Here is a 15,381-nt window from a genome sequence, read left to right on the forward strand (position 1 = left end):
TTTAAAGTATGATCCTAGTGTATGACCTACCTTTTCATCATGCCATCATAGCCGTCTAAATTTAATTTTCATAGGGCTAAATTTTAAGATATATATTTTTGAGGTACATCATCTACCTTTTGTTTCCATCCTCTCAATTATTTGGATGAAAAATACTTGAACTATGACTCCAATCAGCAAATTAAAAGCCGTAGCTATTTACTTTGTGTCCAAGCTACTTTATCTTTAGGTATATGTATATATTGCTTTATAATTGGACAGCTAAAATAGCAAAGCTTGAACAGTAAATAAATAGAAGGTGCTTGTTACATTTGCATGTTTATACAATAAATGGTTATCAGATATTGGCATAATGGCAGGTAAAAGTGACTAGTCTGACCAATAATTTTCTAAATAAATACTTGGCAAGGACAATACAGTCTGGTTGGCTATGAGCTGGGGTCACAGTGCTTCATTATAATTGCTTACGCGTCCTTGTTCATTGGCTGTTGTTGTTGTACTCTTGTAGGGCAATGGGATACGGTTAGAATAAATGAATGCTTGACCGTGATGTAGTATGTATAGAGGGGTAAAAATAAAGGAAATTCAGGCCGGTAATATTTCTCTGTCAAGATGCCTATAAATACTATACCCACTGCAGCATGGAGTTTCAATTTAAAGAAAGAGTCATTGGTTTAGATTACCATACATAAATGGCTATGTCATTCTCCATTGGTTTAGATGAGCATCACCGCTCCCAGAACAATGAAGAAGGAGAAGAAGATGCTGATGGTACTGGAATATTTCTCTTCATGCTGAAAATTGAAAACCAGGTACTCTCTCTCTCTCTCTATATATATATATATATGTATATATTTCCATGCATGTAATGTATAGACCTGGTTCTTCATGTGAGTGTTAAACAGCCTCAGGAGGTATTATTCACCCCCATGTCCGGCCACTTCAGTTGCAGGCATTGGCCGACTGGTACCCAGTAGGGAAGGGTTGCCATGTCAATGACTGAAGCCCTCGGGGTGTAGTACTGCAGTTAAATTCTTTTGCACCAAACGACGGCTAATGTCAACTTCACTATGGGAAGATATTTGAGTATGCCAGTGAAGCCAAAATTCAAGGGGCTAGACATAAGATAACTTTATGAACTAAAAAATTAATAACATTTTCTAAGCTCAACGTGTCCAGGTTACAAACAGAAATTGCACACATCACCCATGTTTTAAGTTTGCATGAACATAAAATATACCTTATAATCATTCTAATATTTTTTTTTTCCTGGCAGAGAATCGAGAAGACATTGGATAAAGTTTTGGAATACTCATTTGAGCAAGAAAATGTGGATGCTCCTTGCTTTGCAGGGACGATGAGGTTTGATGGTTAAGGTGCCTCTACCTCGGACCTTCACCATGGCCACCAATCAGGTGGAGGTTTTCTCATACCTTAGAAAATAAAATAAAATTTGAGGGTTTTAAAGGAAAACACTTCATATATTGGAGAACTCTTCTTTGTATAAATTCCGTTCGTTAAAGACAAGTTGAAGTTCTTGATCATATCATTTATTCCTTTAAGCTGCTTCCCTTGATCGAGCAATCACTTCAAGCAAACTACGGGTGAAAGAGCATTGTTATATCAGTTGTTTGTTCATTTGTAACTTCAGTGCAAAGCTAATTTATAGATTTTTTTTTTTTGGAAAACTATACCCGTAATAAAATTATTAAAAAGTGTCTGAAATAATTTTAAGTGACTATATTATTGCTTAAAATAATAGGGTCATAATCCTTTTCAAAACTTGGTGTATTTTCTATTATAGCATATAAAAATAAAAAATTTATTAATTATTGACAAATTAAAACAACAATATTTTATTTTATTTTCCCATATAATCTTTAGTAAAAATAACAATCAAAATGAAATATTGAAAATTTAATCATTTTCCAACGTCATCAAATAACAAAAATGTTATTAATTAATATATTCCCATTAATTACAACAAAAAGCACATTAATATAGGAACAGACAAACCTTGGATATATTTATAATGTTATATTATATTTTGATTTTGGGAGAGTATAAGGTATATTTTTTTGAGGCATTTAAATTAATACTAGAAAAATTTAGAAGTGGCAATGGGGCGGGTTCGGGACAGGTCGCCCCCATCCCAACCCCACCTCATTTATTAAATTTTTTATTATTATTTATATATTAAAAATAGTAAAATAAAATTTTAAATTAAATTAATTTTAAATTTTAAATTTAATTTAATTTTATATGTAAATGGGACGAGGAGGGATGAAACAATACCCGAAATCGCCCCGAATTTTTAAAAAAATCTCACAAAATCTATTTATTAAATTTAAGCCCCATCATTATGAGATGGAAGCTGCTGGTGGGCGGGGCGGCTAACTCAACCCCACGCCGCCCCCCCCCCCCGGTCCGTTTTGAAGAAGCTGCTGGCAGAATGATCGATCAGTCAAATCCTTTTTTAATGGAGCCTCCTACCTACTTGGCATACAGCCTACAGGATGGCGACAAGTCGCTCAATTCTATTTTATGTGATATAAAATTATTTAAAAACACTAATTTGATAATATCATATTTGTTGTCATATTAAATAATTAAAAATCGAAGAAATTATTCAAAGGATAGGTGTTCATAGAAATAGGTATATGTTCCTATACCGTCTTTTTACCTCTAACATATTTTGTAAATACTAATACTAATAATAATTTTCAGTATTATAAGAAATATTAAAATTGGTGTAGATACCTAAGTTTTGAACTATAAGATTGTAAGAATGTCCATTCTGTTAAATCATTATACTTAAAAAGTTTTTATCTTGATTGATATGGTATTATTACATGTGGGGAGGGTAGGGGGTGGTTTGAATATGTAGTTCAAACATGTATCACCATTTTATTTTTAATTTTTAATTTTTACCTAGATTTTAATTATTTGAATGATTATAGTAATAATTGTTAAATGTTGATGAATCTCATGCATAGGTAAAATATATTACACAAATAAACATTGAATTTAACATGAAAAAAACCATCAATCGAGTTTACTAGAATTTCCATTGATGTAAAAAACCATGGGAGATCAAACGACTATAAACTAAACTACTAACTATGAAAGAAAACATACACAATTTTACTTGATTAAGATATGTTTATTATTCAAGGTCTCATTCGAATTAACATTTATTCTTCACATCCTCGATAGAGCACGACATACTCTTCAATGGGTGTCTCAACTTCGTATCGAGGCTAATGGATAAAACGCCCTTCTTTTTAACCTGAGGTTTTTTTGTTCTTTTCAAAATGCCTCTTAAAAGCTTGAGAGATGGAAAACAAAAGGTATCAAGATGGTGTGCCCTGAAGCTTTTGAAATGCATGCATCCCACTCGTGGAGTTCTAGAAAAGTGGTTTTATTTTGAAATTTGATTTTATTGTTTGGAATTCATTACTTATTTATTTTTAAAATAAAAAGAGGAAGTTCTATCATTGCCTCCAAAAAATGGAAAAGCAAATCAACAAATTACGCATAATTTTCAATGCTAAGTTACTTAATGGGAAGGAAACACCAATGACCATGAAATTAATTAAGTCTCTATTAATAAATTGAGAAAACTTTGATATTTATTGATTAATAAATGAATTACAATCTCAAGAAATAATGTACACGATATACATCAATGGACCGTGGTGGATATTATAGAAAATATTACCTTCTTCCACAAATTAATTTTTTGCCCATGAATATAATTTATTTTCAAAATGCATTTTGGGAGAAGAAATTTTAGTTTGTTGCAAAAAGTTATGTCTAATATTTTAATTGCATAGGCTCTGGTTGAATCTGTTAATGCACTGGATGCTCATATTTATTGAGTTTTCTGTAAGACATGTAGACCGCGCGGACACCACCTATCCTTGCACAAGGAGGAAGTGGTGGTGATTTTATGGAGCCGTGGCGTTACTTCTGTTCACTCAATCTTCCATTTCTTCAACTATATAGCCTAAAAATAAAACTAAAAAACAGGTTGTATACTTTTATATTTTGTGATATTTGTTGTCTTTTTGTTGTCGACCCCACAATGTGATATTTTTGTCGTCGACACCACAATGTGATATTGTCGACCCCACAATATTTCTTCCCGTACCCTTGCCATTACCTAGTCAATTCTGTCACCTACGGTGGAACTAGCTAGGGATTATTTAACTAATTAACTTGCCATTTAGTCAAACCACGAGTGCCTTGTTATACTACAGGATTTGACTGCAACGCTGATAATTAGGTGATGTTATATATATATATATATATATATATATAATAGGTTATTTGTCAAATGTATTATGCATATCTAATACAAAAATTTGTAAAATGGTTTTCATATTTTCAATTATTTTGAAGGACAGTTTCCAAAAAGATATTTAAAACACCTTAAATTTATTCTAAAAATCAAACTTGGTCTTAGAATAAAATTTTAAAAAAATGTTTTTAATAAAAAAATTAAATTTTAAATTTTAAAATTGCTTTTATGAGAAAAACTGTCATTGGAACCCATTTTAAATAGACTCTCCTCTATTTTTCCTAAAACTAATCCGACTTTTTGCTGTTATTATTATCACTTTCAAAATTAGTATTTACATTATTATTGTACGCCTCCTTCTATGCACCTACTGTTCAATCCTTTCCTTCCAACAATATTAGGTTACACAATTCATCCAATGTAACTAATGGTCCCCACTCTATTCTTTTTGAACCACAACTATTAATCTAGGATGGTCCCTTCTAGAGAAGGAACAATGTTATGAACATATCATGACTTATTTGATTGCGAAGTCTAAATCAACTTTATTATGATTTACTCGGGATGTTGGATTGATTTACACAATTCATCCAATGTAACTAATGGTCCCCACTCTATTCTTTCTGAACCACAACTATTAATCTGGGATGGTCCCTTCTAGAGAAGGAACAATGTTATGAACATATCATGACTTATTTGATTGCGAAGTCTAAATCAACTTTATTATGATTTACTCGGGATGTTGGATTGAGTTACACAATTCATCCAATGTAACTAATGGTCCCCACTCTATTCTTTTTGAACCACAACTATTAATCTAAGATGGTCCCTTCTAGAGAGGGAACAATGTTATGAACATATCATGACTTATTTGATTGCAAAGTCTAAATCAACTTTATTATGATTTACTCGGGATGTTGGATTGAGTTACACAATTCATCCAATGTAACTAATGGTCCCCACTCTATTCTTTCTGAACCACAACTATTAATCTGGGATGGTCCCTTCTAGAGAGGGAACAATGTTATGAACATATCATGACTTATTTGATTGCGAAGTCTAAATCAACTTTATTATGATTTACTTGGGATGTTGGATTGAGTTACACAATTCATCCAATGTAACTAATGGTCCCCACTCTATTCTTTTTGAACCACAACTATTAATCTAAGATGGTCCCTTCTAGAGAGGGAACAATGTTATGAACATATCATGACTTATTTGATTGCAAAGTCTAAATCAACTTTATTATGATTTACTCGGGATGTTGGATTGAGCCCCCTGTGAACTCGAGCTGTCCAGTTAGCTCACAGAATTGAAGGGGCAATGTTGTCCAAAGAAATTTTTTTTATACGAAGAATGATGAGTTTATCCTCATTATATATTTAACCATTTTATATTTTAGAGTTTTATTTTTCAAAAAATTGACTACAATTGAAAGGAGTTTTTTTAAAGCTTCACCATTGTAATCATTTTTTTCTTTTAATTAGCAGATTATTGAGTATTAATACACTCCGTGGACGTAAAAGTCACATTAATTATAGAACCATATTAAAAATTTTATATTTTTCTTTATTTTCTACATATGTATGGTTTTGATTAACATGACTTGCACTCTTAAATGATGCAAATTTCATTTATTCATCTTCTCAGCTCATTTGCATTATCAAACCATAGCTCGTTTTGTAGAGTCATGAAACCTAAGCCCCACTTGTTTAAGTAGTAGCCTGCTTTCATTTTCAAAGGGGATGGAAATCTGAAATCTAAGGGAGTTTAGTTATGTTTTCCCTTTTAAAAAATATCTTTAAGTTAAAGAATAAAGACCCAAGAAAATAAGGCTGTATTTGGTAATTTTTTTTTTTAAAAATAGTTTTTTATTCTTTAAAATAAAAAAATAGTAAAACACATTTGACATTTAGAAAATAGAAAACCATTTACTATTCTTAAAAATAGAAAATAAGGTATTTTAAGAGAAATGTCTTTCAATTATTTTCATTTGTTTTCAAATGATTTAAAAAATAATTATACAAATATGAAAAATGATTAAAAATAAAGTATTACATATAAAATTTAATTTTAAAGCATATTTAAAAACATAAAAAATATGTTAAAAATATTTTAGGTTTTCAAATAGATATTTGTTATGCAAAATATTAGAGAATAATTTTAAAAAATATTTTTCAACGAAAGCCTAAATTTTATAGCTTTTTTAAAAATAATTTTATTTTGATTTTATAAAATATAAGAATTTAATTTAATTTATATAATATATTAAATTTAAAGTTTTATTAAAAATAAAATTAGTTTTGCAATTACAAATAAATTTAATATATTAAGTCTTGCTTAATTAGAAGTTAATTTGTTGAATGAGAAATTTATAGAAGTGTACTTATGTATAGAAGATAAATAACATGATCATTCTATACTAGTTTTAATCCAAAAATTTGTAGTCCATGAATTATTTTTTCTTAACTCGCTCAATGAGACAAGTTTGGGATAAATATTAATGAATTCGGGATTGGTTTAAATTTTTTTCCTTTTTATGAACTTGAGATGGCTAGGGGATGGTTTAGAGATAACATTATCTTGCCCTTCCCCATCCCAATTATATATAATATTAAATAAAAAATTATTTTAATAATTTTTTTCATTTTAAAACTTTATTAACATACATAAAACATCACTTTTCATAAACATAAATTATAAATATTTATAATATTTATTTATGCAAAAATTTAGAAAAAAAATTAAAAATATTATATGATGTAAGACGGCTGATATGAGAATTTTCTACACTTCCTTCTCCTCATTTAATTGTTTTTTTTTTTTATTTTTATAGATAGAATAATAAATATAAATAAATGAAACAAGATTGCGATGTGGGTGGTGATCCTAAACCCATCCACTATCATCCCTAGTTTTGAGACTACCATGTCATTTGTGTGAACATACAATATTGAAAATTTAGGATGGAATATAATTATAATACATAAAATAGAAAGGACTGTTTGCACCTATATGTTTCAAGGGTCCTATCATAATACAAAAATATAGATTTTTGATAGGTACTTAAAAGACATTACAATCACAAAGTTATGGGGTTTCATAAATTTATACCTAAATCTCATTCTTATACTCGTATACTATAATTCTATTTATCTATACAATTATCCAATAGTTTGGATTTCACTATACATATTTAACCGTGAAGATGGAAAGTTAAGTGTATAACGTTTTAGTGCCTTATTATTTTTCGCTATGGGCCAATGAATTCCGGTGAGAGGTTTCTTATAGTCATGTCCTTATCAGGTCCATCAATTGAGTACAAAACTAATTAAACCCCAACCTCAAGTTTGCTTTCATTCATGTGAACGTCAGAAGTACAGCGTGGGTGCAAGGTGCCCACATCTCCATGTATGTTAGATCACCATCACATCGTTGGAATCTCAAGCTCACATTCATATCAATGAGTCACATCTTTCTTCAAAATTATCATGAAAAAGAATTTAGACTCCATAATATTTACTCAAGTTCCAAATCAAGTATGACTGCGGAGCACATCTTTTTACCTTGTAAACACGTTAGAAACCAATATCCTTTCACCTTATTTTGATAAGAATTAATTAATTAATTAATTAAAAGAAATAAAATAATTTCAGATTTATAAATCTAACATCTCTTATATTTGAATTTGAAAAATAAGTTAATTTTTATGTAATTTTTTTTTTCAGCTTTTCAATTAGTTTTAAGTGATATTTTTTTTTAAATGTTACTTATATAAAAAAGGAAATATAGATATTTTTATGAAAAATAGGTAATTTTTTAATCTAAAAAAAGTGAAGGGCTAGAGTCACAAATTTACGGCTATTTCATGGCTTTTAATCAATTTATAGCTATTTTTATAAATAAAAATGGTCATTTTTATCAAAGTATTTTTAGTGAAAGATTTTTATCTATAATTGTTTTTAAAGAATCACTCATCACGTGTTTTCTAGAAAATATTATAATTGATTTTTTAATCTACAAATGATTTTAAAGTATTTTAAAATTTTGTCAAATATCTGATTTTTCTTTAAAAACAATTTTTTTTTGAAGATTGAAAGTGTTGTTTAAAAACACTACCAAACGGAATATTAAGCTTGATATGGCACAAGGGTGAGTGAATGTAAGGTAGTTTCATGCCTTAGATCAATCCTCCGATGGCCTAAATTGTTGTTTGAGGCTAAGAGAATCCTATCAGATTCATATTTCCTATCTACTGCACTGGCTGGGAGGCCAAAGGTCAAAGAAAGCTTGGGAGCAGATATGGTCTGGTCTATCACGGCCACACTATCTTTTTGTGAGTAAATTCAAGGTCTGGACCGAAAGCCACAAGCACTGGTTTAGACTCTTGTGTCTCTCTCAACATTAAGCCCAAAGCATTTGATTGAAAAGGAGGATTGACTTGAGGGTGAATATCGTGGTGAATCTCTGCCTTTGGTGCCTGTTTCGTTTTTGTTTGTTAAGTATTTTCCTACTTCAATGTTCGCTCAATTCACGGAATGTCACTAAGCTACCTCGTATTAGCATCCACTCATCATTGTCACCCATCTTCCTTATATACCTCATTCCTAAACACGGAACACCCACATTTTCTTGCTCAAATGAGCATTCCAAAACTTCATCAAGTGAGACTTTATCTCGATTCTTTGCATGAAAAAAAAAAAAAAAAGTTACCAGAATGGATATATGATAAACTTCATTTATATTCAAATTTAAAACATGGGTCATGTGCAATTTTCTTTTTGTAACTTGGGTATTTGAGCTTAGAAAATATTATTTCCTTTGTAGTAGTTCATAAAAGTATATTGTGGCTAGCACCTTGAATGTGGGCTTCACTGGCCTATTCAAATATCTTCCCATTAAAGTGTTGGGCTAAGCTTGTCTGACCCATGAAAGTTTCTAAGTCCATTTATTAGACCATTTTATATTTAAGTATTCTTTAAACTCAAATATAAATACCATTATGGCTTTGGTATATTGAGAAAAAAGTGATTGAGAAAAAGGAAGAAAATTAGGGTTGTTTTATGGGTATTATTTTAGGACTCAAGGGTGAAGTTATAAGTTCTTTTATTAACCTTTTGAGAAAGTTCCCATGGTATGATTTCTTTATGATATCTTTCTGTTCATTATTTGTTTGAGTGATGAATTCTCACCTTAAGCATTGATATGCATATTTATATAAATTTTCAAGATAAATAAATCAATGAAGACTTAATAATTTGTATGGAAGAAATTTTCTTTGTGATTTTTTTATCTCTATTTAGAGGGTTTTTCCATATTATATTTGGTGACTTATTATTGTTCATTCTTATTAAGTTATTATTGTGGATGAAACTTTTAACTTGATCTAGCTTTCCCCTTTTAACTTCCCAACATAAAGTTGATTAGCCCTTGTTGATGCAAAAGAATTTAAATGTACCCAAACGCGTCAACCAACCATTGACATATTAGAAATGATATGTAGCAGTAACTAGTTGCCTCCCTATCATATGGAAACCCTTCCCTATTGTGTATGAGTCGGCCAACACCAATGGTTTCACTGCAACTGAAGCGGCCGGACATGGGAAAGAATACCTGCTTGCATGTGCTATGACTCTTTAATCATACTTTAGGGTTTAACACATTCATCACACAATTAGGTTTATACATATATGATTCTCTTGGATAGATAAAATATAGTCTTACTTGGTTCTTCATTTAAAAAAAAAATTAAACAAAGCAAATTTGTAGCCTCGTGTCTAAAATCTTCATGTTGGATGTGGATGGTGGATGGTGGGTTGGCATCGTTGATATTTAAATCGCAAGTGGCCCGTAGAAGTACATTTAAATCTTACCAAACAACTTAAAAATAACATGCTTTTCATGGCATCCACTACTAGAAAAATAGTTGGCCATTTCAATATTAAACTTTCATATGTGAGAACCCTGCACGTGCTTCTAATGTTTGGTAAATTAACTTAATAACTTAAAATAACTTAATAGCTTAATTTAAGTTATTAAATAAATTAATTATATTTGATAAAATAACTTAATAATATGACTTAAAGTAAAAAACAATTTATTCTTAGGTCTATATCTTTATTTTATTTTTACCCTTATTTGTTATAATTACCGTTACAATATCTTTTGTCACTTCATGACCTCTACTGTTATTTGACATCCTTTATCCAAGTTATAATTTATGAGGATAAATATATCAATTTGATAATTTAAAATAAATTTTTAGTTAATTTTACCAAACAACCTTAATACTTAGAATTAAGTAATAAGTTTTAAGTTAACAATCAACTTAAGTCATTAAATAATAAATATGAAGTTTTATCAAACACCCCTAAGTATTAAAAAAATATTCTTTAAATTTTTCCCCTTGTTTTTTTTCTCCTAATATCATCTCCAAGGTTTCTAATTTGATTGATGACCTATAATTTTAGTGAAAGACAGTCGAAGTGCTATTACTTTCTTCAATAAGCCTATTGTCAAAATTCCTCCGTGTAATTACAAATCAAATTACTTATAATTTTCCCATGCATCTTTTGATTTATCTGTATTTATATTTCTAGGAAAACTAATCTTGGTGACCCCTTGGTGAATACGTTGCAAAGCTTTTGCATCTCTTTGCCTAACTTCTTTTTGTTGTTCTTACGTCTTTATTTAGAATGGTGCTTCTATTTCTTCACCGCAACATTCAGCTAAATTCAGCTAAATTCCACAACTTGCTGAATGAAAATTGTCTTCATCTAAGTGCTCCAACATTTATGATGTTTTTAGCAAAATAAAATTCTAGAATCAAGTTTTAGAAATAGTTGAAAATATATTACCACCTAAAAGCTTAGACACCGACTATTTGAGCTCACAATTTATATCATTCGTTGTAATACCTATAAGTTTAAGCATTGTTTGTTTTTTGATTTTTTTTGTTGAAAACAACTTGTTTTTAAATTTTAGAACGTTTGTTTTTTATTTTTTGTTAGTTTATTACCTATCCTTTTAAATTTTTTGCCTAAATAGAAAAAACCAAAATACTTAATTTTTTCTAATTGCTAAAAATAACTTATTAGGGCATATTTAGTAATTATTTAAGAAAAAGCGGTTTTTAAGAATAGTTTTCGAGAACTGTTTTATAATGTTTTGTAAAACAAAAGTTTGTTTGGAAACCTAAAATATTTTTAACATATTTTTAATATTTTTAAAAATAATTTTTATATTTAACATTTTATTTTTAATCATTCTACATGTTTGTATAATTATTTTTTTAAGATAGCCCTAAAAAAACAAATGAAAATAACAAAAAATAACTAAAAGATATTTTCTTAAAACACTTTGATTTATGTTCTTAAGAACATAACATAAGAAACAATTTTTTATTATTAAAAGTGTTTTTTTTTGTTAGGAAGAGCAAAAAATTGTTTTTGAAAACAATTACCAAACGGATCCTTAATTTTTCTTTTTCTTTATTTAGTACTTAATAAAAATAAAATATTAAAACAACAAATAATTTAATATTTAATATTTAACATTTAGGAGTATTACTCAATTTTAATTTTTATTTAAAATTAAGTAAAACAAACAATAACTACCATACATTTGAGCTTAATAAGTTATGGAAATAAAGTAGTTGTAACAGATGAGCTCCGATCCATCAAAAAAGTGTTTCACATCATGTTAACTCTTAAGTTTGTGTTTGGTTGGCTAAATTAGAGGGGGGAATGGGATTTAAAATTCCAATCCCACGTTTGGATTGTGACTGGATAGGAAATAAGGCGGGATTTCTAATTCAGTGCTTATTTTTAATCCTCCATACGAGGGATTTAAAAATCTAGTGCCCTAACATGGGATCTACTTATCCTGGGATTTAAAAATCCCATCTCATTTCCTCTCCATAGACATGAAATTTATTTATGTCCTGTCGGGTTGGGAAGGCTTTGCTATTGATTTTAGAGTGCTTCATGACGCTATACATAGACGGAATGGGTTAAAAGTCTTTCCTGGTAATATCAATAGTGTTATACATCAATCAAGTAGTATGAAGTATTTATTTATATTCTAAAATAGTGAATCTAAATTTTTTCTTAGGTTATTGCTACCTTGTAGATGTAGGCTATACAAATAGTGAGGGGTTCCTTGTTCTATTTAGAGGAAAAAAATATCATTTAAATGAATGGAAAGAGAGAAATATGCTGACTTTCCCAAAGGAATTTTTAACATGAAGCATTCTATTGCACAAAATGTTATTGAAAGATGCTTTGGATTGCTTAAGTTACGTTGGGGTATTTTAAGGAGTCCATCATATTATCTAGTAAAAACTTAAAGTCGCATAATCACCGCATGTTGCCTTCTTCATAATCTAATTAGAATGGAAATGTCAACAAATCCATTAGAAGAAGAATTTGAACCAGAAAGTGAAATGCAACTTATCCTAGAGTATGATGAACCCATCACTACCATAGAAGCATCTAATCAATGGTCTCAATGGAGGGCTAACTTGACAATGCAAAATGTTCAATGAATGGAGAGAAAATAGAAGATTATGATGAGAGAGTATTTGTTTAGTGTTTTGTTTGGATTTAAGTATTGTTTTCACTTTGATTTTTGAAATTGTTGATGCGTATCTTCAATAATTTTGTCTTTGATATGAAGGAGACTTGTCTTTTATTTGGTTGATGGATAATGTTAGAATTTCACTTTGTATTGTGCCTAATCAAGGTTGCAATTTGTCAAATAGTCTTGATTTTTTTTCTGTTGTTTAAGACCTAATATTATGTTTTATTCTTCATGGACATATGATCTTTTGTTGACATTGTTTTTTAATTTTTAATTATTTTGCAGAAATAAATATATGGAACTATGCAAAGTAATAATATAATGATACATGTTTATTTTCCAAGTCTTTGAAATATTATTTGTTATATGACATAAATAGGAATGGAAAGTGCATCAAGTTTTCAACTTGAAGAGAAAGGCAAGACTAGAGATCATCGATTATGGACGAAAGATGAAGATTGATATTGCACTTGTTGAAACACTTAAAGAGTTGTGAAACTTTCGATATAAATGCGATGATGGTACATTTAAATCAGGTTATACAATTATTTTAGAAAAGACAATGGCAATTTCTTGTCCTAGATCTAACATCAAAGTTGTCCCACATATTGAGTCAAAAATTAAAACATGGAAAAAACAGTATAACATCATTGTTGACATGCTTGGCCAAAGTGGGTTTGGGTGGAATCATAATTTTAAAAGGCTCAAGGCGCACTAAGACGCAAAGTAGTCTTGGAGCTTGAGGCGTACTTAAGGCGCGAGCTTTAGTGAAGTGAGGCGCACCCTAATTTACATATATATTTTTATATAATATAATTAAATTTAACAATCATTTATTTGTCCTAAACACATAAATCATCAAATATCATCCAAAACTTCAATTTAATCAACAAAAAACATAAAATAAAGAACTCCAAGCATAAAAACAAATCCAAATCCATATTGCTAATAGCCTAATACATATCCAAATCCAAAGTTTCCAAACCAAAACATGAAATTTGTCCACAATTCAAAAACATCATTAAAAAACACTTAAATAACAAATTTGTCTACAACAAGTGATCATCACTCCTCCTCTAAATCAACAAAATCATCATCATCATCATTTCCATCATCACATTTGTAGCCTTCCCCATCTTCTTCGTCTACTAAATCAACCATGTCTCCATCTTCATCTTCATCAATTAGTGAATGAGAAGGCAAAGTTCTAGAACTTGAAGCTATCCCCCTCATTGGTGGTATTATGCTTGAGCTTGCTCTAGCTCTAGCTCTAGCTCTAGTATCAAACCTAGCCTCCTCAGGTCTAGTAGCTCTAGCAACATCACCCGTGTCAAATTATCATCATCAAATACAAAATCATCTTGTGCACCTCCATGAGAATCCTTATTTTCCGTTCTTCCTATCAACCATTCATTGCTATCATCTATATCTTTCAAAGAAATTGGGTCAATGGTGTTACGTTCATTGTATCTTCTCTTCAAGGCTCGATTATATTTAATGTATACCAAATCATTCAAGCATTGATGATCTAACTTATTTCTCCTTTTGCGATGAATTTGCAAAAATTCATAAGCTCATAAATATATTTTAAAGTTTTAACTTTTAAATTACATTCAAGACTCTATTAGACTATTACTTGTAATTATTTTGGTCACTTACATTTTCAAAGATGCTCCAATTCCTTTCACAACTTGATGCATTGCATGTTAAGTTGAGGACTTTCATTGCAAACCTTTGTAAATTTGGAGCAAAAGCTCCATATGCAGCCCACCATTCAGCTATAGTATAGATATTAACAATTTAGTGAAACAATTCACCTATTTTTAGCAAAAATACAATCTAATAATTTAAATAAACAAAACTAAATAACTAACCTAGTGCTCTAATCTTCCTTGTCCTAATAACTAACTCATTCTCGAATAGTCCTTGGGCATTTGTGTACAAACTCACTTCGGCTACAACTTTTTCTTGCTTAGCAAGGTCTCTTGTTCGCCTTAAGATGCATTTATACAAATCACTCATAATCTCTGCATCTTACTCTATTTCTGGTTTATCATAGAAGAATTTCGGGTTCAAAAAGTACCCTATTGCATGTAAAGGCTGATGAAACTGAATCTCCCACCTCTTATAAATGATGTTGAAGATTTATTTGTACTTCTCTTCATTTCCATTAAAAATTCTCACAATTGTATCCTTAACTCTATTCATGGCCTCATAGATGTATCCCATATGAGCTTTTTTTTCACCATCAACCAAACGAAGCACACGAACTAGGGGACCCGAAACCTTTAAGCAAAACACAATAGTGTTCCAAAATGAAGACATTAAAACTATGTTGGCTATAGTTTTCCCCTTCTGCTCTTTCGTCCATTTACTATCTGACCAATCTAAGCTTGTAAACATCTTCCTCAAGTTGTTTTTTTGTTTATGCAATCACGATAATGTGATGAAAATAGTTGCAAATTGAGTCTTAGCAGGCCTAAGCAATTCCCTTT

The 15,381-nt window shown here is 29.9% G+C and overlaps 1 long non-coding RNA gene across 1 annotated transcript; it reads left to right on the forward strand.

Moving 5' to 3' along the window:
• The first annotated feature begins 641 nt into the window (after window positions 1-641).
• LOC104881570 (uncharacterized) lies at window positions 642-1,544 on the forward strand. Its single transcript, XR_787564.3, has 2 exons — window positions 642-812; window positions 1,277-1,544. It is a non-coding gene; the product is annotated as an uncharacterized LOC104881570 (long non-coding RNA).
• Window positions 1,545-15,381: the final 13,837 nt, after the last annotated feature.

Source organism: Vitis vinifera, chromosome 14 (assembly GCF_030704535.1).
Source record: "Vitis vinifera cultivar Pinot Noir 40024 chromosome 14, ASM3070453v1".
Classification (NCBI taxonomy): domain Eukaryota; kingdom Viridiplantae; phylum Streptophyta; class Magnoliopsida; order Vitales; family Vitaceae; genus Vitis; species Vitis vinifera.